The sequence below is a fragment of the Pleurodeles waltl genome, chromosome 10 (genome assembly GCF_031143425.1).
Source record: "Pleurodeles waltl isolate 20211129_DDA chromosome 10, aPleWal1.hap1.20221129, whole genome shotgun sequence".
Taxonomy (NCBI): domain Eukaryota; kingdom Metazoa; phylum Chordata; class Amphibia; order Caudata; family Salamandridae; genus Pleurodeles; species Pleurodeles waltl.
In genome coordinates this window covers 505,718,879-505,745,153 of record NC_090449.1, presented here as the reverse complement: position 1 = coordinate 505,745,153, position 26,275 = coordinate 505,718,879, and the positions used below count along the sequence as shown (strand labels likewise).

General features: G+C 43.0%; 1 protein-coding gene across 6 annotated transcripts in view; it reads right to left on the bottom strand.

Annotated features, from left to right (window-relative positions):
* CCM2 (CCM2 scaffold protein) overlaps window positions 1–26,275 on the bottom strand; it is a 326,059-nt gene that overhangs the window by 40,064 nt on the left and 259,720 nt on the right. The gene's annotated exons all lie outside the window — the stretch shown is intronic.

The window sequence follows — 26,275 nt, the reverse complement described above, 5'->3', positions numbered from 1 at the left end:
AACATTTTAGAGCAGGAAAGTGAGATTATTATGAAAAAATAGTCAGGGGGAATATATTTTACCCACTGGTTTACTTTGAAGCGGAGGCAATTTTAGGTGGGAGACAGCTGAAAAAAAGCTATTTTTTGCATTTTGTTTTACAAAAATATCACAAGTTTCTTGTCTGAATAGGGTCTACTGGCATGCACGATGGTGTCGAGCCATCAGAAAAGAGTACAGGCCATAGCAGTTCACTGGGAAAACATATGTCCGATTCCTTTAGTGTAACCTATTTATAATGAAAAGCTATGACAAAGCAAGTAGGACTTACTTTTTGTGAAAAGGTATGTGTGAAAAGCAAAGAGCTTTAAAGTGTGGATTATTCTTACGCTGTGCTAAAGCCTGTAGGGAGGTATTTTGTTACGCAGAATCTCGAAGATTACTGTTGTAGGCAAGGGTTTTGGTGCTGGTGACCCAACTCAACAAACCATAGGGATAGGCAATTTGAACTATGATAATCCTTAATTGGATCTATTGCTAGGGATTTTGTGTTATTCTGACAACTGTATTTTGTACATATTTGTAATTTTATTACGGGATACCTGATGGCTACCTTGTGGGAAGGCTTATGAATCAACACTGTACGTCTGGGTTATTATGGTGACAATGAATGATAAAGGTTAAAGGCTTCATTGTTTATAAAGAAAAGTTATGATAAAGGCACTATACCTGACATTTTGATTCAGAAAAGCAAATGTTTAAGCCAATAGGCATTTAGGGGCCTTTTGCTATTCTGTACTACAGCCTATAGATAAGCATTTTGTTATATGGAACCTCACAGATTGCCCTAATAGGCAAGAATTTGATGCTGGTTACTTCCTCTGACAAACTGGGTATATCATATTTTTCTTGCCAGAATTCTTGTTAGGCTCCCTTAGAAGAGATAGCATTTTGCTTTGCCATCAGTCATTTTGTATACTATGTAATTTTGTGAACGTATGACTGATAGTTGCCGTGTCGGAATGCTTATAGCCAGTACATGGGAGACCAGTTGGTTATTGTGATAAGTCATTAAGAACAGCTACACCCCTTTAGGTCAAGTCTGTTCTGTCATTTGGCTGTCTAGGTGACATTCACACTTTCTTTCTATCCACAACTGGGTACGTTTTCGGTCTGCATCAGACACGGTCTCTTTTTCCCTGCAAATGATTGTATTTACTGATCACATATACATATCCACCTTAAAGTGAGGACACTTTAGTACACTTTTATAGTTCTCCTTTTATTTCCTTGCTCCCCCTTCTTTTATTTTGATATTTCTTAATAGGATACATCAGCTCTCGAGGCAGTGCTAACAGGTTGCTTGCTTGCCACTCATTTCATTTGCAGTGCACAGCATTATACGTGGACACTTCCTCTAAATCAGGAGATGATTATGGAATACTGTTGTCCATGGTGTATCACTATTTTACCATGCCAAGTTAGTCAACATGTTCCTTATAAATGTGGTGGCCGTGCTTGAACTTTAAAACAATGTGAGACTATTTACAATGTCGCTGCAAGCATTCACGACGGACAGCCGCTGCTATGTTTAGTTTTTTACAGCAAACATATCCCATTGTGTTCAGAAAGCAGCATGTTTTCTTCTTTTTTTAAACTTGTATTCTTGAATTTATCTTGCATATGTTGTTGAGTTAGTATGCTTTATTTCGGTCGAGTCAGAGAGTAAACGGAAGGATGAGTCAGTTTTGTTTATGAATGGATGCATAGGTGCAAAGATGAGTGACAGAGTGCACTTATGGAGAATTGAATGTCTACATTCATCAGCGACATAAAAGGCCCTTTCATTCATAAGCCAGACCTACTGGCCCTGCCAACTCCTTTCTTTCAATTCAGTCATTCCACCATCTCCTCTCAAGTACATGCTGTAAGCCTGCAACATTTTTCAAGGTTGCTCTGAAATTTAACCCATTTGGCAGTGGTTCTTGTTAACAGCCAGAACACAGATAACATCACTTGAACATCAGGGGTTGACCCTGTGTTATTATGACATCAGGTGGACAGAATGTTATAAAACACAAACTCCCATTCATCTTTTATTGTAAAATCAAGTTCTTTTAGCTTGGAACAACGGATCTTGGCCTGAGATTAATGCTAGAGTTTCCAAAATGTAGTTTTATTTCTAAAAGGCAAAGCAATATGCTACACTGTACCATATCACTTTGTCGATTTTGCTCCTATTGAACGCTCTTTTTGTCCGCCCAATCCAGTGCTTCAATTGAGGCCACCATTCGTATACAATAGATTCCATTTGCTGCACTTACGCTGCTCCCACAAACAAATGAGAGATACAAACTAAATTTTCAGCCTTCAATTTCATATTTCTTCATATTTACAGAGAATTTTAAAATAAAGCTTTTTCTGTAAATATATTTTATTAAGATAGTCATTTTATTTAATTTTATACACAGTTACAAATCCTCTGAATTGGCATTGTGAATTTCCATGGTTGCACAGAACCCCCAGGTTAAGAACAATTTTAATGGGAAACAGCATTGACGCTCACGCTGAACAAATGGTATGGGAAAGAAGGAATATATCTGGCATGGAGAAAATCTATTAAACACATAGGGCAGGACAATGCTTTAAGAAGATATGGGGGTCGGTGTTGAACTTTTTGCTAAGGACTATATGGTATTGACTTCTCAGGGAATGCTAAAGGCCCGCAGATATTCCTACAATGAACTAAAAAATGGGAAACAGTAACTGTTGGCAAAAGATGGATGGAAGATGGGAGAATCAAACTGAATACGAAGCAGCAATGGGAGAAAGGAACGGGGAGACAAGTTGGATGGTCCTTGTATGAAAATCAAAAGTTGCCTGCATGTCTCTCCAGGCACAGGAAACATTTAATCACCAAGACTGTTGCTTGGACTGCTTAGCACAAGCCCACTAACAACTAGTGTTGATTGCGTGCATTTGACATGAACAGCCATTGACGTCGCAGGCACTGCCCACCATCACTGACTGAGGAAGTAGCAAGGGGTGCTTGTGTCCTTGCAGAAAAAACTGCTGAGTGCTATGGCGTTTCTTTTCCATCAGCCCGCTGCCATTGTGCCTCAATGCTGCTGCCCACTCTAGTCCCAGTGTCGACTCCCAAGAACTCCATCCTGCCGCAGCTAGCAGACAGCTGCTACCAACTGTATAGGCCTTGAGCCAACCAGGTTATCTGTACCACATTGGGGATGGATTCTATTATGATCTTCTTGGCGAGGTATGGACGTGTAGAGATGGAAAATATGTAATAGCAAGTCATAACTCTTTGCCTTTTGTAAGTAACCACTCCACTCCCAAGACACCTTGATGTAAATGGAAATGTTTTCATAATTTGTAATATTGTGAGTTTTATTAAAAATTACAATTACAGTTAATGTGAGTATATAAATGGATAATTATAATAGTAATTATGAATATATCAAGTACAATGTATACATTTTTTAATTAATTACTATTTCCTGAGCTGGTGGTGAATGACCATGGAGCCTCATGAGGAAGACTGGAACAAGCACATGCTGTCCCTCTGATCCCCAGTGTATAACTAATTTATGGTCAAATGTCCAACATGGAGTTACGCTGACAAACCTGCAGGACTACTCATCATGGAAAACTTTGTTAGAGGCAGCTCAAGTAAAGAATCACATCCCCATGTTAGACACTGTGCGAAATGTAGAAAGCTACACAGTTCCCCAAGTATTTTACTACAGGAAGTGCAGGAGTCTGTTTACTATGAAGAGAGATTTACAGACTATTAAGCGAAAAGCTGAAACCAGTGTCAGTGATGATGCTGGAACTGGTGCACAAGTAAACGCTTAAACAGAAGATCATCATTAAAGTCAACACTGTCTGCTGAAGAATGTTTATTTTGTAGAAAGATAAAATGCTACAAGGGAATATCAATGCATGAGAAATTTATCAAGGCCGCAGACCTTAGAGTTGACAAAACGCAACAACGGTGTGCAACCATTAAAAAGATCTTAGCAGTTTGTAGTAGGGACATTCGCTGAAAATGCCCATTATCATGCATCTTGTTACAGAAACTATACAAGGGTCAAAGCAAAGGAGGAAGATCATGCATATAGCATTCAAACCGATGATCACTACAAAAATATGAGAGATGAAGTATATGGTGAACAAAGAGGTAACGCATGCGACAACTCTCACTGAAAGGCTTGAAACCTCATGATTCGCAGAAGAACACAAGGAATAGATGAATCAACCAAGAAGCATACTAGAAGAAAATTGGACTCAGAGTTCAGTGACAGCCGCCACATATTCCCAGACAACCAAGGAAAATTATTGACCCAACCGGACAGTGTCATGCTGCAAGATGTTGTAAGCGAAAACTAGAGTTTGAAAAGAGAATTATCAGTTTTAAGGCAACAGACATGAACAAGATCATTGATCAAACATCACCTCACATAAGAACAATGAATGAAACAAACATAACATCATAGCCATATCATTCATCAGATGTTGATAAAGATTCATTTACAGTGCCAAATTACCTTAAACGGTTCCTATTAGGACTTCTGGCTGGAGATTCAGAAAACACAAAGCCGTCCAAAAGGGTTGTCTTACTTATGTAATACTCCAGCGAATCCAGAACGCAGCCGCACGTCTCACCCTCAACCTCCCTCGCTCGCCACTAACACATCTCCACCCACCTCAGATCCCTACACTGGCTGCCCATCAACAAAAGGATCATTTTCAAAATCCTTGTCCACGCTCACAAAGCCCTTTGCGACACTGGACTGGCCTACCTCAACGAATGAATCAACTTCAACATACCAACTCGACAGCTCTGCTCCACCGACCTCGCTACAGTCCCCCGCATCCAACGCACCATCTAAGGTGGCAGATCCTTCTCCCACATCGCCACCAAAACCCTGGAACTCCCTCCCCACCAACCTAGGCAAGACCCAGGACACCTCCTAACCTTCAGAAAGCACCTCAAAACATGTCTTTTCGAGCAGTAATCCCCCCCCCCCTCCCCCAACAGCACCTTAGGACCCTACCGGGTGTGTTGTGCGCTTAAGAAATGTATTTGATTGATTGATGTAATCATTCAGTCAGGGCATTTTATACCCAGTCACAAATAGCAAGCAGAAACCCCCCAAGCAACTGTTACTCCCATAAGCCGTAAAAACACTAACAGGCAATGTTGAAATCATTCGCACTCTTAACAAACTTGGTCATGGGATTTCATACTCACAACTGGAAGATGATGATACCGCCTTGTGTCTTCTGAAACTTGCTGCTACCTTAAAAAAGCAAACTGGCCTTCAAGCCAACATTCAGCCTCATGTTTTCATTAACTTTGCATGGGATAACAGACAGGCTGAAAGAGAGTCTTACTGGTAAGGGGACAACTCAGAGTCAACGATATAGTTGTGCAGCCCAAATTGTTTGGACCACAACCTTTTAAAGCTCCTTTCCTAAGCACTGTGAAACAAAAGCAAAGCACACTGACCACCACAAATACTGAAGAATTGTTCATGTATGCTCATGGTGAACGAGTTGGGCCTCAAGTATTGATAATCAGTACCAAAGTCATGACGGATTGTGTTGCCCAATTGAAGCTTGCACAAAATAAGAACATAATATGTGTTGATACAAGGCAAGAAGGGAGCCTTGCACAGGTAATGTCAAGTTAGACTAGATTTACCACCAGTACTATAGACCTAGTTAGTGTATCACAGGAACCCACTGGGTCCTTGTCCACCATTAATGCCCCTACAACTGAGTTGACGACTGTTCCTGAAATTTTGAAACAGTCAGAGCGCATTAGGGAATCACTGCATTTGGTGAAAATTGTAGTGGTCCTGGATCAAACTCTATGTAAAAGGAACCGAGACCATGTAGAAGCACAAAGCATCATATGAGAGAATCATTCTTCAAATGGACTCCTTTCACACTATTTGCAATGTCATGTCCAATCTAGGAAAACGCTTTCAAAACACTGGCCAATGCAACCTTTGCAGTGGAGCAAACATGATATCAGAAGGATCAATATCATCAGTACTAGAAGGTTGTATGTACAATCGTGCAGTTTGAGTACACAAGTGCATGTATGAAGCTATGTGGAGACTGGCTTGGTTGGAATTTATTCCCTCGGTGGAGGAGAATTACAAAGAAAAACATTCAAGTAGTCTACTCCTTCATTGAGGATGTTAATGACTTGGCAAAAGACCTATGCCAACAGAGATTAGATGACCTCTTGCAGAATGCTGCCTTTGCCAAAGTAAAACAGCTTTAGGTTGAATTCTCAGAACATCGGGTCATGACAAAGGAGATCTCTCTGCATTTTGGATGTCATATGTGGATATTGTTGAAAAGGTCTTGCTGGCTCTGCTTCCTGCTGCTCGAGAAGGAAATTGGCATTTACATCTTACCACCATACGCTCCATCATACTGTGGTGTTTTGCCTCCGACAGGATGAACTACCCTAGATATATTCCTTTTTACTATGCCAAAATGACATTACTTGCAGGGAAACATCCAGAGATTAACCACAACTTCATCAACGGATGCTTTTCAGTTCAACTGTTAATCCGTTTGGACAAATTCCAGTTGATTAAGCAATAGAGGTAACAGTCAACAAAGAGACACAGACTCCGGGTGGTACGACATGGTTCAAACCCAAGGTGGGTACTGTGAAAAGATAATATTTGAAGGCTGAAAACAAAAGTGCCTTCTTGGGTCAGATAAGGGAAATGGTTTGTAACAACAGATCAGATTTTACTCACACAGACCTACATAAGTCACAAATTGAAAACAACGAAGATACTGTTACCAGAGCTGTTAGTCTTCTTCAAAGCTGGATAAAGCCGTTTGTTGGGCCACATGATCTCATTAGTCTCTTTACGGCAAAATAAGGCATCTCAAGACAAATTATCTGACATAATGAAGGCGCATAAAATAGGTGAACACTGCTATGCAGACTTCAAACTTGAGCGACTTGAGAATAATCCACCTATTAAGAAGTTTCATTACCCAATGAAAATTAACACACTAAAAACCTTCACTAACGTGTCCAAGAAGAAGGCAGTGTACAGAAAAGGCAGGACAATCATCATGAAAGCAAACAAAGCACTATTTGGTTGAATCATTGTGACAGCACAGAATCAGAACCTTCATATGGCAGATGTACTCTCTCATCTCTTCAGACCCTTAGCATGGGCTTTAGCAACTCTAGGAGGTCTGTTGCGAAAGACAAACAAAGCTGTTTTAGCAGCATACTTGCACAAAAACATTACCCCTACTGAGGAAATACCTGGAAATTCAGCCACGCTGATTGATGGTATAGTTCTTGTTCTAAGAGTAAAAGGAGAGGAATCAAACTTTGGCTACGTCTGTCTTGTCCATGGCTTTGCGGGAAGGAAATAGGAGTCAAAGAATAAATGTTTTGTTTGATATGTACAATGAGAGGTCTATTAAGAACAGCAAAAGGACAACTGCAGAGGAAGAACTCAAGCACCAGTTACATAACATCTCACCTTCCCAGACTGTCAGACAGTGGAGAAAATTCCTAAGCCATGCAAGGTATAAAACCACTCATCGCATTTCATGTTAACAAATAGAGGAAACCAGAGTATTTTGTAAAACTTGAGAATAAAACATTGTTTCTGAACTGTGAAGATAAATCCTACAAATCACATCTGAAGGGCCCGATCTCAACAGCACCCACGAAGAAGCAGATGCCGTTTGTTGCTGCATGCTGCACATGCTGTTAATGAGGGTTATGAGGCAGTAATGATAAGCTCAGATGGCACTGATGTGTTTATTATGTGTCTGGGATTCTATGACAGAATCATGGCTAAATTGTTTCTGAAATGTGGTACTAAAATATGCATGTGAGTCCCTGACATTAGGAAAACAGCTTCAATTCTTGGTAAAAATGTTTGTCGAGCTATCATAGGTCTTCATACGTTTACCAGATGTGACACAAGTAAGTGCATTCAAAATTCTGTCTCCCAAGAGGCATACACAGGAAACATTTTTGCAGCTTGGAGACAAATGGGATCTCTCTGAAGAACTAATGGACAAATTTGAGCAATTCTCATGCTTGCTGTATGCACCCAAATTTTAGGTTCATCACGTGAATTACTTGAGATATCACCTATTCTGCACAAAAAATGGTGAGATAGACAGTCATCAACTTCCACATCGCAGTGACTGTCTGAAGAAACATGCAAAGGTGCGAATCATCAAGCCGCTATAAGCAAGAGATGTATTCTGAATGATCCAATGACGCCTAGTCCAAATGGTTAAAGTGGAAGTTGGAAAAACACGAGGGAGCGGAGCAACTGGTACTCGGATGGATGGAGCGACATCCAGCACCTTAGGCTGTGTTAGATCTACTAGATTGCACCTGCATTAGGTACTGCAAACTGCCAACATGTGTCTGCTGTCCAAATGACCTCAAGTGCACTGACATGTGCAGACTTACCCCCTGTGAAAATCAAACAGACGTAGAGAAGGCTGACACCTATTCATCAGAAGATGAAAACAAACTTGAATGATAAAAATGTGATTATATTCACTCGTGACATACATTGAATGTAATATGTGACGACTATTATTTGAAATTGTAAGTGAAAATTATGTATATTATCTATATCAATATATGAGGAATAAAATGAAGATTTATTATTGTAAGGACTATATTATTATTACAATTAATAATCATACTTATTTTTTAATTATATTGAATTAAACCAATCTGGTGAAACTAGATTTATTTTTTCCACATATTATGATGATGAATGTGTATGCTGTTTATCAAAAATATGAAAACCATTATTTCTTTCAGCTATGGTTGCTAATCGAATAATATCAGACAAAAAGCAGAGTGATTACTTGCTATCACATATTTTCCATCTCTAGGCATCCATACCTTGCAAAAAAATAATGTTAGCATCCATCCCCCAAGTGGTACCAATGGTCTAAATTTGGGGTCCTGGCTCATAACCTAGGAGGACTCATAGCCAGTGGCTCTATCGTGATGATGGGGGTAAGAGGCTGGACTTCGCTGACTGGGTGAGTAGACCTTATGGCTTGGCAAGGGCTACAGCACACTCCCTCTCCAAGGCAAGAAAACAGCCCTAGAGCTTCTTCTGGTCCACATGGGGCTTGCTGGCCAGCTGCTTTCAAAGACGATTAAGCCTAGAAGTCCTGGATATCTGGGCTGGGTCCAAGGAGCACAGGGGAATAGGGGAACTAGGTGTTGTGAACCCCAGATGCGTGTCCATGAAAACTGCAGGATTCAGGTGCACTTCGTTTGGCACTACTCTGCTGTTTTGCTGGGTTACTGCAGAGCTATTGCCACACTTGATTCCTGCCTGGCAAGGGCGCTGTGAAAGGGAGCCAAGACAACTAAAGGGAGTCTTAAGGTATTTTGGCCTATTCGTTGAAGAGGCGGGGGAAGGCAACACCAACTTCCTTTCTACATTTTTGCTTGATTTCTACCTTTCACGTCTGTAGGAAGTTGGCTCTGTATGTGCTATTTCAAAGTAAGGAATAGCATGCACAGAGTCCAAGGGTTCCCCTTAGAGGTAAAATAGTGGTAAAAATAGATAATACTAATGCTCTATTTTGTGGTAGTGTGGTCGAGCAGTAGGCTTATCCAAGGAGTAGTGTTAAGCATTTGTTGTACATACACATAGACAATAAATGAGGTACACACACTCAGAGACAAATCCAGCCAATAGGTTTTGTTATAGAAAAATATATTTTCTTAGTTTATTTTAAGAACCACAGGTTCAAATTTAACATGTAATATCTTGTTTGAAAGGTATTGCAGGTAAGTACATTAGGAACTTTGAATCATTTCAATTGCATGTATACTTTTCAAGTTATTGACAAATAGCTATTTCAAAAGTGGACACTTAGTGCAATTTTCACAGTTCCTGGGGGAGGTAAGTTTTTGTTAGTTTTACCAGGTAAGTAAAACACTTACAGGGTTCAGTTCTTGGTCCAAGGTAGCCCACCGTTGGGGGTTCAGAGCAACCCCAAAGTCACCACACCAGCAGCTCAGGGCCGGTCAGGTGTAGAGTTCAAAGTGGTGCCCAAAACGCATAGGCTAGAATGGAGAGAAGGGGGTGCCCCGGTTCCGGTCTGCTTGCAGGTAAGTACCCGCGTCTTCGGAGGGCAGACCAGGGGGGTTTTGTAGGGCACCGGGGGGGACACAAGCCCACACAGAAATTTCACCCTCAGCAGCGCGGGGGCGGCCGGGTGCAGTGTAGAAACAAGCGTCGGGTTTGCAATGTTAGTCTATGAGAGATCAAGGGATCTCTTCAGCGCTGCAGGCAGGCAAGGGGGGGGTTCCTCGGGGAAACCTCCACTTGGGCAAGGGAGAGGGACTCCTGGGGGTCACTTCTCCAGTGAAAGTCCGGTCCTTCAGGTCCTGGGGGCTGCGGGTGCAGGGTCTTTTCCAGGCGTCGGGACTTAGGTTTCAGAGAGTCGCGGTCAGGGGAAGCCTTGGGATTCCCTCTGCAGGCGGCGCTGTGGGGGCTCAGGGGGGACAGGTTTTGGTACTCACAGTCGTAGAGTAGTCCGGGGGTCCTCCCTGAGGTGTTGGTTCTCCACCAGCCGAGTGCAGTGTTGCAAGTCTCACGCTTCTTGCGGGGAGTTGCAGGGGTCTTTAAAGCTGCTCCTTGAAACGAAGTTGCAGTCTTTTTGGAGCAGGTCCGCTGTCCTCGGGAGTTTCTTGTCTTTTTCGAAGCAGGGCAGTCCTCAGAGGATTCAGAGGTCGCTGGTCCCTTGGAAGGCGTCGCTGGAGCAGAGTTCTTTGGAAGGCAGGAGACAGGCCGGTAAGTTTCTGGAGCCAAGGCAGTTGTCGTCTTCTGGTCTTCCTCTGCAGGGGTTTTCAGCTAGGCAGTCCTTCTTCTTGTAGTTTGCAGGAATCTAATTTTCTAGGGTTCAGGGTAGCCCTTAAATACTAAATTTAAGGGCGTGTTTAGGTCGGGGGGGTTAGTAGCCAATGGCTACTAGCCCTGAGAGTGGGTACACCCTCTTTGTGCCTCCTCCCAAGGGGAGGGGGTCACAATCCTAACCCTATTGGGGGAATCTTCCATCTGCAAGATGGAGGATTTCTAAAAGTTAGAGTCACCTCAGCTCAGGACACCTTAGGGGCTGTCCTGACTGGCCAGTGACTCCTCCTTGTTGCTTTCTTTGTTCCCTCCAGCCTTGCCGCCAAAAGTGGGGGCCGTGGCCGGAGGGGGCGGGCAACTCCACTAAGCTGGAGTGCCCTGCTGGGCTGTGACAAAGGGGTGAGCCTTTGAGGCTCACCGCCAGGTGTTACAGCTCCTGCCTGGGGGAGGTGTTAGCATCTCCACCCAGTGCAGGCTTTGTTACTGGCCTCAGAGTGACAAAGGCACTCTCCCCATGGGGCCAGCAACATGTCTCTAGTGTGGCAGGCTGCTGGAACTAGTCAGCCTACACAGACAGTCGGTTAAGTTTCAGGGGGCACCTCTAAGGTGCCCTCTGGGGTGTATTTTGCAATAAAATGTACACTGGCATCAGTGTGCATTTATTGTGCTGAGAAGTTTGATACCAAACTTCCCAGTTTTCAGTGTAGCCATTATGGTGCTGTGGAGTTCGTGTTTGACAGACTCCCAGACCATATACTCTTATGGCTACCCTGCACTTACAATGTCTAAGGTTTTGTTTAGACACTGTAGGGGTACCATGCTCATGCACTGGTACCCTCACCTATGGTATAGTGCACCCTGCCTTAGGGCTCTAAGGCCTGCTAGAGGGGTGTCTTACCTATACTGCATAGGCAGTGAGAGGCTGGCATGGCACCCTGAGGGGGGTGCCATGTCGACTTACTCATTTGTCCTCACTAGCACACACAAGCTGGCAAGCAGTGTGTCTGTGCTGAGTGAGGGGTCTCCAGGGTGGCATAAGACATGCTGCAGCCCTTAGAGACCTTCCTTGGCATCAGGGCCCTTGGTACTAGGAGTACCAGTTACAAGGGACTTATCTGGATGCCAGGGTCTGCCAATTGTGGATACAAAAGTACAGGTTAGGGAAAGAACACTGGTGCTGGGGCCTGGTTAGCAGGCCTCAGCACACTTTCAATTGTAAACATAGCATCAGCAAAGGCAAAAAGTCAGGGGGCAACCATGCCAAGGAGGCATTTCCTTACAACGTCCCCACTATTTCATCTTCCATCTTCCTCCAGTTCACGTTCCATCTACCACTGTGCAGGACTTTGTCTTGCAGAAAGGAATGAAGGGCCAGATTAACTAGCCCCATAGCTCAAAACCAGGGTTTGGCATGCAAGCTGTTACAACCACTAATTTTAACATTAAAGCAAGGGTGGATTCTGGTGAGTAGACGTCACTTACAAGATTATTATTAGGTACTAGAAACTGCAAAAGACGAGCAAATATGAACACCAAATTAATCGGCCATTCATTTCAAACTTAAGAACTCAGACTTATTGGGTAGAAAACTGATCACAAGATCTACATGATCCAAATTGAGAATTCTGGTCAAACTGTGCTGCTACAAGGACGAGGTTGCTGTATGCTATGGTCAAACTACAGCAATAGAGAGCTAAAATGGGAGCAAAGGATAAGTGGATCTTCTTTTCTTAATTAGCAACATAATCTCACCCTCCCCATCTCACTTACAAGAAGAAATTTACATCAATCACTATCCAATCACCTGCAGACCTGCCTTCTAAACCAAAGATACATTTCAACAAAATAACACCTTATTTTAAAAATGCTTTATAGCAAGGCAGGATGGCAGAGCTAAGCAATGCACACACATTCAAGATGGGTTAAAAAAAAAATGGATACAGCTTTAGTAGTTTAAAATCCTAAAACATTCTCTAAGGGTGAACCTTGTAGGCCTAACGTCAAATTAACACAAATACCAATGGCACCTTCTCTAAATCATTTCGTGGGTACTTTGAATAGTCCCTCTACCCATGCAATTATTAAAACACAGTGCATGTAGAAATACATAGGGCACTTTCTGAAGCTAATAAATTGCTCGCTTCCCTCATGTGCAGTCCCCATCCTGCCATAAAAGGGGACAATGTGAGTTACAATATAGCCAGTATATTCTCACCAGGACATAAAAAGGCAGAGAGTCTAACTGAAGTAGAAGACCCAATCCAAATGGTAGAGAAAGGTCTAGTTCTCACAAATACCTGCCTTCATAGATTATTACACCACTGGCATCTTCGATAGTACTCTAATTTGTCCCACTAACACATGTCCAACACAAGTGGGCCCGGACTCCAGAAAACACTTCCTTGTGACTCCAGGAACTTTGCAGACTCAACCAATAATTTCAGTAATAAAAACAATGTGCAGGACCTTGAATATAATTGTAGGGGTCTTAATCACACATACAGCAAAGTGTGATGTCCAAATAGAGATCATGCTGAAAATATCAACACACATTGCTGTAACTGAAAAAAGAATGAAGGCGATGGAGGAGCCAGTGCAATAAATAAATAAAAATGCCCTCTTTCTATGAACATTGTAACTGTTCAGCAAATCCTAGATAAAATAGGGGAAGTCCAACGGGCTAAACAATCAAAATTAACAGAATGTAAGGGGAGAGCATCACAACTGAAAATTCTTATCCATGTAAATTAGCTGCCAGTAAAGATTTAAAAAAAAAAAACGACCAGGGAACCAATGATCATCGCCAAGTTAGACAAAAAATTGCCAAAAAAACAAATAAGCAACAACTGCACTAAAGATATTAAAACAAATCCATGGGAAGATCGAATTCAAGGGTGGTTCTCCCACTAAACTTGATGGAGATGATAATTCCCAGTCAGGCTGCATGGCTACCCAGGAAATCAAAGATTTCTGAATAAGAAACCCAAACTATTATGTGGTAAGTCCTGTAATAAACATACCTATGTGCACAGAAACCCAACTGGTTTAAGAGATACTAAGGGTAAAAAACTGCTTGATCTATCTCAAAATGTATTCGCTTCGATCTACTACAAAAACTCAGCTAAGGAGCTCTCACTGGTGAAGACCCAAAGACAGGTTGAGGCCAACATATAGCAGAAAGTATCCAAGGGCCTGACAAAGCAAGAACGAAGTTCAGTGTTTCACTGGCTCTTCCATCTGAAATTATCCAGTACCATTTGCTTTTTCCACAAAAACTATTAATAATAGTATCCCTCTTCATAGTCCATCTTCAAATATAATTCTAACGCAACCTTATAATATTAACACCTACACATCACAGACCTCTATGAACTCAGGCAATATGTTAACGATATCGGAAAGCTCAATCCCAGCAAACTGAATTTAATTAGCAAATGAAGTTCAGTCAATGGACCCTCAGTTCTTGGACAATAACCTGACACGTAGGAAAATTGACTATCCAACAATTCAAGGAAAAAAGATATAAGCATGGATCAGGCTCGGGGTGTTGATTGACAGAGAAGATTCACCATGTTAAAACTCTCAAAGATGATGCTGTTTCATCTCAGCCCACAGAAGAGGCAACCCAATACCTTACTCTTTATACCAAGGTTTCGATTGAGGGGACCCTCTCAATCAGTGGGAACATACTAAAAACAATTAAATCCCTACCAGGGCGGAAGCAAGCCTCATTCAAAGATTTAGTATTTATGAGATTCCTTAACTTAGTGAAGTCTGAGAGCAAAATGAAACAGTTGTTAAACCATATTTTGGCATACTTAATTGTGAGCCAAATAAATACTATAGGAGATAGGGGAATGAATCTCCATCGAGGAACAGATGAGCCTTATCCGAGGATCTTAGAAGTCTTGGAGGATGCTAACCTAGCCATGAACCACACAATACTCAAATTGCCTACAGTTCAGCATGTGGTCCAACTATTAATTATTTATAATATGGAGATCTGCAAAATCAGAAAATTCTAATTTACCAAAGCACGAGGAGGAGGGAATCCTTACCTTTCAGAACATCTGGCTATCAGCAACACTAAGCAGACATTCAAATCGACAGTCACAGGACAATCCTTCTATCCAACCTGGTCATGAGCTACGCAAAGTATTAGGTTCATATATTGCTGGGCTCAAAGTTTAAAATGATGACAAAGATTGGGTTACTTTCATAAAATGTCATTACATTTGTTTCTTTTAAGAAGCCTGGGTGAAGGAAGAAGTAGATTTGGACAGATATTATGCATACAGCATTCTAGAGATTAAACAGAACAAGGGAAGACCAGAGGGAGGATTAACTATCTGGATTGTGACACACCTTTTACTTAAATCATAGTTAGGCACAAAAATCAATAACATAAAACATCCAGGGAGACTTTGTTGTTTGACATCGTCAAAGTTTATATTCTGTTATATAGACACGTAATATAAGGAAAGACGGATACAAATGACTATTGGTCACAAACTATTTCAGCAATTGATTTCAGGAAAACAAATCCAGGCCAAACACTGGGTAGACTAATGGCAGCCAGTGCCCTATTTATGCTTAATCGCAGTACACCATCTGATACACTGCCCAAGAATGGCTTCAGTTCTCCCAGATGCGCAAGTCTAATATATATTACATTCTATTAAGCTTAGAGCTTATGGCACCTTGTCTTCAACTTGAATACAGATAGAAGGGTCTAAAGTGACAACGACCGCTAACCTCAAAATTGTTTCTGTTCGATGGTCAATTGTGTTTGCCCAAAGTACAGTTTTAATTAGAGACTGACAACCTAGCCCTTAAGTCGAATCGGAAGCAACTCCTCTATGAATGCAAGCTCCATGCCTAACTTGGCAATGAAGTTAGTGAGATTTGGAATAAAAAATGTCAAGGTTTATAAGAACAATGGAGGCATTGTTTGAAAAAGGTGCCATTTGTGGCCTAGAGATTTTACTAAATTCAGTTTCAATTAACCTTTTCAAAGCAGGTGCCATGACCAAACCAGCCAGGTAGTGGGCAACACTTCTTGAATGGTTTGATGACAAATGCTTAAAACAGAAGCTGTACTAACAAATGTTCTCAGGCTCACACAGAGCAATCCTGAGGGCGCAAATATCTTATCAAACCCTTATTACAAGCTTATAAATGTTCAATCAAGTATTAAAAAGGGGCAGCTAAAATATAAAGCCTGGCGGTGTTTCAATTGGCAACCAAGGATAAAGATCCAAAGTAATTTTGGATATTGTTCTGAGGGAGATGGAGGGTTCCCCAACTAATTTGGAGATAGAAATCAATTCAGAAGATTGGATTAAATATTTTTCTTCAATGTTCAAGAAAGCATCCACTGCGGCCTATCAGAGGGGAGCATCTTGGAAAAGCATGGCATACATGACCACTTCACTACAGTGACAGTCAAGTTTCCAATACGCGAGGACATCTCAGAGTGTACTTTTGAGTTCACAGACAAAGAAGTCTAAGAAGTAATACTGGGTCAAAGACCTCTGAAAGCTCCAGGACCTCACTGAATTCCTACTGGTGGCTTCCATAACAACACACTGCTCAGGGCATCTGTTTTAAAGATAGCATGCCATGCCGCGTGGAAGTTAGGTAGAAGTTCCATCTTGAGGAAGCCTGAGAGTCAAGCAGCAAGATGGCCGCAGCCTAGAGAGGCTCTGGCAGCTCAGGTATCAATTTGTCATTTATCCACCCTTGGAGGGCTCGAGACATCCACCCTGCCCATCACCCGACTAGACAATTATATCCCCAAGCTGCCTGGTCCGTTAATCTCTGCAAGGAACAGCGCACGCAAGAAATTCTGTGTGGCTCCTTTGGAACTGAGTTGCGGCTTGGTTTGGGCCCAGAATATCAGGATATCAGACAGGAGCCAGAGCTCCTACCTTCCCTCTGCAGCATGGGGAACACTTCTGGCACCTGTCATTGGGTCAAATGATGATGGCTTGCAGTGGGCTGGCCAGGCTGGTGAGATGCAGCTGGAAACAGCATGGGTGCTCTGTCTCCAGCTGTATCTGGCGTGGACACCTGAGGCCCTCGTCGGGCCCCCAACAGGAACAACAGAACAGCTAAGCTTATCAAAGCATCAAGCATTATTGTTTTGGGGCTCATGACCTGGGAAGAGCTCCAGCCTTCCCTGAGCAACAGTTCATAACCTAAAGGCCCCGGGGGAAATCGACAGAGGTTTGTCTGGCTGCCCAACTGAACTCAGAGACTGTAGTACACAGGAGTAGGGACAGCCGCTGAGTATAGGGCGGTGAGGGCGAACGCTCATAAGTGGTCTGACTGACACTCAGGGACATGGATATGTTTGTGCCTCATGAACTACCTGTAGTGCTGGACCAGGGCACAACATACATAGATTATCAATCAAAGCCAGTCGCACTGCCTACCTACATCCAACCTTTTGGTTTCTGTTGAGTGGCACATTCACCCATACCTCACCATGTGTAAACACAATAATCAGTCCAAGATATCACCAAGTTGTAAACTGGAAATGAAGACCCGGAACACGCGATGCCCTATCATATATCGTCACACATGTGCTCTACGTCCCAGGCCTTCACCTGATGCACCTGTGTGACCACTAATGGCACTCTTGCTTAACAACAAGGACAGGGACACCATTCTCAGGCTCGCTAGGGCACAACGTGATACTCAGTATCAGGGCAATTCTATCTTCCTGTTCCCTAATTTTAAGCCTGCGGTCCAATTCACCCGCTGAGAGTTCCTGGCAGCCAAGCGTCTCATCCAGAAGAATGGTGCCACCTACTCCATTATCTACTCAAGTTATGCTGCGGGTTACTGTCAATGGTAGGATAAACTACTTTACGAACCCTAGAGCTGCTGTGAAATACTTGTGCAAACTGGCAGGCCCTGAGGTGAATAGCACAGTCTCACCAGAAATGCTGGTGGACATCTTATTGATAATGACTGAGGGATGCCCTGAACACGTGGCATGAGACCTATAGTTGGGGGGGGGGGGACAAGAAAGTTTGATGCCAAGGTTGCGCCCATCTCATGACACTGGAGTGCGCCTCCAAATCAATTTGAGCACACAAGGGTATGCCCAGTCTGTATAGTCTGCTGCTGGCAGACCTGGCATACCCTTGTTTGTAAATGCCGGTCCACAAGCCATTTTAGGGCTTTTTTTCAATTCATGATACTTTAGCCTTCTGATACTTCTATGCCTTATCCTCGGCCACCCAGTTTTGTGATCACTGGGTTGTTCACTTGGTCTACTTGTGGCCCAAGGGTGTATTCCTACATGTTTATAGGGAACTGGGATGTTGGGAGTGGGTGAGGGGAGACAGGTATTTGTTGTTTTACTTTTTTTTTGTTTCTCTACAGACTATTCTAATGTACACAACTAAATGCATGTGTAATGGTTTCAATGCGCAGGGTCAGGACACATCATCATCTGGACCCTATCTTTAGAGCACATCCCCTATATTATCTGCAGCTACTTTTAGGCGCTTGACCTGGCATGTCTGTGGGTTGATCGATCAGCATAAGGCTTGACATATCTTTGCCTATCTTCGCAGGCACAACACTGATAATTGCTTCTTATAGGAACTTCACCTGACTGATGCTAGCCAGCCCCATCTATGTCCTGGTTTGCAGAAACTCACATGGCCAAATAATGCTCATGGAGTAGCTATTCTTATCCGGAAATGTGGCATACACACACAAACTTAAGTGGAAAACAAGGCAGGTATGTTATGGCACACTCTCGGGCAGTCCAGTCCCCTAGCCTACGTATATGGGCCCAATGTAAACAGCTCTAAGTTCTTTCTGGAGGTGTGGCATTTCATCCTTGATGTCCCCAGGACAGTACTCTGGGATGGAGACTTCAGTGCTATTCTTGATCATCTAGTGGATAGATCCAGTGATACCAGACGTACGCAACCCAGGGCTGCAGCCCAGTTACAAATTGCCATGCGAGAGAGTGATCTCAGACATATGGCAAATAAAAAAACTAAAACTCTCAATGTAAGGAGGGCGCTCCCATACACATTTGGTCTAGGATTGACTATTGGCTCATCAGGAAAGACGTAGTTCCCGGTACCACTAAGGTTGAGCACTTCCACAGAACACTTCCAGACCATGCCCTAGTCCTTAAAAAAATTACTCTTCCCGCAGCAGGGTCTTCTTGTGGAGATTTTCCTCTAATGTCCTCAAAGGCCCTGCCTCATACAAAGAAATTAAATCAGAAATCCCGAATTATTATTTCACCAATGCTCATTCAGTAGAGTTAGTCTCCACACTTTGGAGGTGTTCAAGGCAGTTACGCACAGAGCTTGAACATTCAAACAGGCTGGGGTGATGAGAGTAGCTTGCCCGACTGGAAACAGATATTCGTACACTTGTTCGAGACTAGAACGAAGGCATACTTGTTTCCATTAGACAAACTTGTTGAATATGATGTGGCAGCAGCTAGAGAGAGGGAGACAGAGCTGACAAAACTCTTACCAGTCTCCTCTGCAAAACCTGGGCCCGCAATTAATTTCTGGAACTTATCTCAACAAACAAAGCATTCATACTGATCCCAACGGTGTTACGCACACTATGACTACTTTCTCTGCTACTTTATACCGCTCAATGGCGCTGCATGACCCTGAGCACCTAAACAAATTCTTTGACTTCATTCAACTTCTTTGGCTGGAAGATCTCCACTGACAAAACTCAGATGCCGCCTTCATTAAACAGGACATAGTGTAGTTTATTCAGAGTATGACTGTAGATAAAGCGCCCGGCTTAGACGGACTGACCACATTCTTCTATAAATAATACGCTCAGATTATAGCCCCTAAACGGTTAGCAGTATATGAAGAAGTGTTTCAAATCAACAAGTTAAACCCCCCTATGCAAAGCAGTAACTGTTACCATCCTGCAACCTGGAAAACCGGAAGATCGAGGACTCTTTTTCACCCACTTTCGATGAATAACGTAGACAACAGAATTCTTGCAAAACTGACTGTGACCCCTTTACTGCCACTCCTACGGGCATCATTCATCCTGACCAGTCCAGATTTATTTCTGGGCACAGAAAGCACATAATGTTCACATTTATTCACTCCAGAGACACTCAGCTTAGTGTGGCCACGATTTTACTTGATGTCCCCATGGTCTTTGATTCTCTAAAGTGGCCCTATTTCTTTCATCTGTTGACAAGTACAGGGTTCAGAGCCTGCTTCCTCAGCTGGATCAAACTACTCTACATGCTAGGCTGCATAACAAGGGGGAGACTACCCCTCCTTTTGCCATCTCTAGGGGGACTAGACAGTGATGCCACTTATCACCCACCCTTTCTGCCATTGTAATGGAATCCTTGGTGGAGTGGTTGCTGCAGATCACTTTCACACAGGACTAGCCTTCATGGCCAGAGGGATACTGGTCTCCATGTAAGCAGATATCACACACTACGTTCAGGACCCTAAGGATAACGTTTCTACTATGATCTATGAGATTATCAGGTTCGGAGGTCATGCAGCTATTCATATTAACTGGTCTAAATCTGTGACCTTCCCGCTCACTACAGTGACTGACAACTTTGACTCAGACTATCCCTTACAATGGGAAACTGAACCAGTTTGCTATCTTGGTATATAAATAACCAGAGATATAAATGAAGTCTGGAGGGCAAACTACAGTAGGCTAATGACCTGGCTAGAGAAGCAAATTGCGGGCTGGTCCAGACTGCCACTGTCAATTGTTGGGAGGATGGCAATTGCTAGAATGAGAGTCCTTCCCATATTTCTATATTTGTTTATTAATATTCCCATTCCTGTTACAGTACAATTCCTTAGAGCAGTGGTTCCCAACCTGTGGTCCGGGGACCCCTGGGGGTCCGTGAAGCCTTCTCAGGGGGTCCGAGGGAGCTTAGAAAATTAAAAAATATGAACAAATATTGACAAATTGGGCCCCCAGCTTCCGGTAATGACTCAGGCGGGGGTCCCCGGATTCCAATGATGATTCAGTGGGGGTCCCTGGGTTCCATTAATGTTAAAGTGGGGGTCCACAGAAATCAAAAGGTTGGGAACCACTGCCTTAGAGGACTCCCGACTAACATCCTAGCGCTGGCCAAGGCTTGCAAGCGGCCTAGAGTTATGTGAGAAATGTTTACCCTACCTTTCGAACACAGCATACTCTGCTCCCCTGATATGGACCTGTACTACCATTGCGCCCAAGCAGTTTCCACACTTACAGCTGTACCCTTCCCCATTCCAGCCACACATAGATGTCGAATCAGATAGCGTAGCCCCCTCCGCTTGAGCACTGTTCTGTACAACTGTGGCCCACAAGGTGTGCGCCTGGGATTGACTATGTCTATAGATATGAAATGACTGTTTCTATTTGTCAAACATAGCACTGGTTAGACACCCAAGTGCCTGCTGAGCCCGCTGGGGGTGCCTGCCATTAGTTAATACAACTAGAATTCCACACATTTGGTGACCTCTACCCAAAGGGGCTATTCCTCACAGCACAAGATATATTCACATCATACCCACATCATAACTTACTTGATGTCTGCTCATTCCATGGATTCTGAGCTGCTTCCGATCCCCCTATGGCACCTTTCCAGAACCCCTGCCCACTTTGCATGCACTAGATATCTTGCTAACAAATCTGTCTCATAAATTAATAACTGACCTACACGTCACTATGCAGGAGAAATCTCCTATAGGCACAGAGAGGACTCATCTCACTTGGGAAGCAGAATTAAATCTCTCTACCCACCTCCGAAAACTCCATAACAGTGTCCATATCAGTGTTCTCTTGCCTGATTATACTCAGTTTCTTGCATATTGAATGTACACACAGAATGTACCGAATACTCATTCAGTTACAAGAAGATGGGGCTCTCAGAGGGTGGATGATGTTGCAGATGGCGACTGACAAAGCCTCCTTCTAACATCTTGTGTGAGATTTTCTCACAGTAGCCCAATTCTGCTCTGGCATCTTTAACACCATCACCATTATCACAGACCATTACCCCCAGAGAAGCCTAGTGGTGGCCCTCTTAGATTATGTTAAAGATGCTCCTCCCAGAGTTAGTCGCTTGATTGCAATGCTGCTGCTCCTGGCCATGGCAACTCTGTGCAGTCACTGGGGCCAACACCCACCCCCTGTCTTAAACGCTGATTACTTAACTTTCCTTACTAGCAGAGATTGGAGCGGACAGAGATACCACCAGCACTTGAATACAAGGTGAAGTTCACAAAAAAGATGTGTTGCTATGATTGTATTAATTGCTGCTTGCTCAAATCACCAGGGGGCTTTCTGCTCTCACATGGATAATGAGGTCTCTTATTGATATATATTTACTACCCTCGCCATTGACTGCTATTAATGTGATTTAATGTATAGCTTCTTTCTATCTCACCTATCATTTTGTCATGTGCCTTTTTGTGGTAGTACATAATTTATATGCTTTGTATTGTGCAGCCCTTTACATTAAAGCTCCACCAATTTTACTGCCACAAAGCAAAATTAGTTTGGTGGCATGACAAAATACCATTGTTTATATTTTTATATAGAGGTTATGTTGAACAATTTGTATTCTATAGAATAAAAGTGGTGCCTTGTTTTTTCCTGTACGGGTTTCTTGGCTTGTGAACAGTTTCCTGAAACACCAAAAATTATTCTGAAGTAGGTGCTGTAAGTTCTAGGGGTAGCATTCCAACACAATGTCTTTGGCCCACTATTTTCACGCTAGACAAAGCCCACCTTATGCCCAGACGTGGGTCCCTTCCTCACTGTGCCATTGGAACCAAGCTGCACTGACTGAAAAAGACTATCCAGGCTGAAACCAGTCTTTGGTTGCTTGTGTTCCAGTTAACAGAAGACCTGACCCAGTGACTGGTGCAGGACTGTTCCTATTAGAATAGAACCAAGGCTAAATATGCATAAAGCTGGGTTTAATCTGAGACGGTGTGGTAGGCAAAGGAACAATGACTTAGAATGCTACACTAAGCGGTTGTCAATGCAAAACAAATTGCAAGAATTTCTTCCATAGCCTTTTGTGTGTTAGATATCAAGGAGCTGAGGCATTCTTTAAAACATACGCACTCAGATATTTGCATATGCCAGCAGGTGCTAATGGTCAGCAAAACGTTTTCAGCACAGGCAACCCTTTCACTTGAGCCTCGGTGCACTACTGCCTTGGTGCCCATTTCTAAATAACATTTAAAGGTGTTAAATTGGGTGCTTTTCAAAGCTAGAGGATACAATTGAGATCTATATATGGGTGAGAACCAAAGTCATCAATCACTCTCACATGAGCATTAATATTAAACCATGACCTATAAAAAATGTAAAACGTGCAAGCGGCATGCCTTATTTACTTAGTATCAGTCAACAGCGTATGTTTTAAATGTGTTCATCTTTAAAATGTTTTGTGTTTGAGTCAATTCTAGATGTAAACAGATTATGTTTCTTACCATGTAAGAATCTATTCGTCGCATGTAGTGCTCTAGATTCACATGCTGTGATATGTACACACCTGCCATTTAGTGTTGGGCTCTGAAGTTTACAACTAGTTTTTCTTCATAGATGTCTTTTGAGTCACAAAATACAGTGACGACTTTGAGACAACATGCATGTTCATCAGTTCCATTGTCAGATCATTTTTCATTCACCATGTGCAGGTGAAGTGATGCTGCATAGTGTTCAGAATGCTATCTGTGCAGAATGAGTGTAAGTAAAGAGAATTTCTAAAAACAAAATGTGGACATTATCTGGAACAACCAATGACTTCCGGGGAGGTGGGTGGGTGCATGTGAATCTACAGCACTACATGAGTTTAATAGATGCATACAAGGTAAGTAACATAATCCATTCATAGCATGAGTGGCTGTACTTACACATGCAGTGCGTAGACTGTTAAGCAGTTCAGTTTACACAGTGGCTTTTCACTGGGTGTTGCAGATGCTTGGAATAAAGTTTTTAGATCAGCTTTTTCTACACAAGCGTTTGCCAATATCCACGATCCATTCACTCACAGTGCATTGCCTAGTGACTGTGGGTGATGATACCTGGATGCGAAGTGTTGGCATTTTCAGTTTTCCACTACTATGGACATCTAGCTTTGCTGTTCCCCAACATTTGAAATTACCAGTGAAGGACTTGTGGGTGGAGTTCACACATACGGACTTGCTGCTGCTTCCTTCTTAGAAGGTCAGCAAAGTATTTTTTCACTCCTGGGAAATATTCTGCCATAAATTAAATGTGGTGTTTTAATGCCCATCTCTATATGCTCCGCACTGCAACAGCAGTACAGAACAGTGCCTACTTGTCTTTGAATGTAATACACTGCTGTTGTACTGTCTGTTTTTCTAAGGACTAGCTTGCGGCGGATGCACAATAGAAAGGCATTCAGTGCTAGTTGTATTGCAAGGAGCTCTAGAAAACAGATGTGATGAACTCTTTAAGTAGTCTATATACCGTTTACTGTAATTTTCCACGTGTGCTCCAGCTTGTGTCTGTGGTAATGGTCACTTGCAGAGCTGGGTCCTTCAAATCCTTTTCCTGTAGAAGATCGTTGCTGTTCCACCATTGCAGGGAATGAGGAACTGTGGGCTGAATCAATGCTAGATCCTCAAGAGTGCTCTCCACTTGTAAACACTGTGACACTAAGCATTCCAATAAGGGGCACATGTGCAGTCTTGCATTGGGTACAATGGATACGTCAGAGGTCATCGTGCCTAGAAGACGCATTACCATCCTGACTGGCAGACGACAATGTGGCTTAAAAAGAGCCAGTTAATTCTGGAAACTGAGAACTGTTTTAGGATTAGGGTAGGCTTTGGCAGTCACAGGGTTTAGAATTGCCCCCAAGAAGGGTTAGATATGAGGTGCTCCCAGATGTGACTTCATCCCATTCATGGTGAAACTTAATCCATGGAACATGGATTTTGTAGCTTGTATATCCTGACTCTGACCGTCTGCACTCTTTGTCAACCAATCATCTAGATAAGGGAAGACATAAATAACCTGTTACCCTGTCTTCGCTGTTGAGCTCCTACTACCATCAGACAGTCTGTGAAAAGGGGAGTCACTGCTTGGTGGGAGAGGCAGCGCCATTTATTGGGTGCACCTCCATCATTCCCCTGATTCCATTACCTCTTTATGAACCTCTTCCAATTCCTTTTTCCTCCCTGTTGGTGGTAAGTCTGTTGCTGTTGGTGGTAGGATTGCCCCTGATCTGTAGTAAATGCTTTAGCCTCCACCCCTTCCCTGGTGCTGTTGAAAGGACTGACGTTTGGTGGCTGTTTGCAGCGCACCAATCGCTTTTGCTGTGTCTGTGCTTTTTTAATCTTTTCTAACATTTCACTGAGCTTATGGCTTGAGATATATTTCCCTCAAAAGCCACATTCAACAGGTGTTGTTGCAACTCAGGCCTAAATCCTGAAAAACACAGGCATGCATGTCTCCATAGTAGGATGGCAGAATTGATACCCCATGCTGACTTGTCACCCGCATCCAATGCGCTGCTAATGGTCGCATAAGATAGATGTTTTCCTTCGGCGACTAAGTCTTCCCCTTTCTTTCAGTATTCATCAGAGAGGTGATGGAGAGTCTGGATGTATCTGGAGAGGAGGCCTACAAAACTGTTGATACGCCAAAGGTTGTCATTACCTACTGCCACCCTCTTCCCTGCAGCCTCTATCCTCTTACTCTCCTTGTGAGGAAGAAGTGCATGTACATGAAGTAGCCATTATTAGGGAATATGGGGATGGATGCCACTGAAGAAGAGTGGGTCTGAAGGGGAGGCTTTATACTATCTTTCCACCTAAGAGGTTAGTACCCTTGTAATGGGTTCCTTGAAAATATCAATGGACAGTTTTAGCATAGACTATTATTGGTAGATAGTGGAAATACTTTTCTGTTCTTTATAAAGTCTCCACCAGAAAGTAATGGTGGTAGTAGTGGGATGGTGCCTTAGAAGACAATAGGCCTCTTTGGTGGTGGATGTAAGAAAGGTTCCTCAAAATCTAGTTTCTTCATTTTCTGGGCAGTTTGCAAGATTGTAGATCTGGCATGAATCAAAGGTCAACCTCTTCCTCAGGTCGAATTGGGCCGTGATGCCGAAATGTCCTTCTGAGAGCTTTCTGAGTGTCTCTTCAGACACTGTTTCATGGAAGCCGATGCGTCCGACACCGCAGTCTTGGACGCCATAACTTTTGGCGCCAAAGTTGTCAGGGAGGTGTGGTGAGCAAAGCTCTTAGATTTCGGTGCTTCTGCGCCATGGTTGTGGCTAGGTGCCTGATTACGATTGAGACGCCTCTCGTCCTTTCCTGGTGTCAACCAGAAGCACC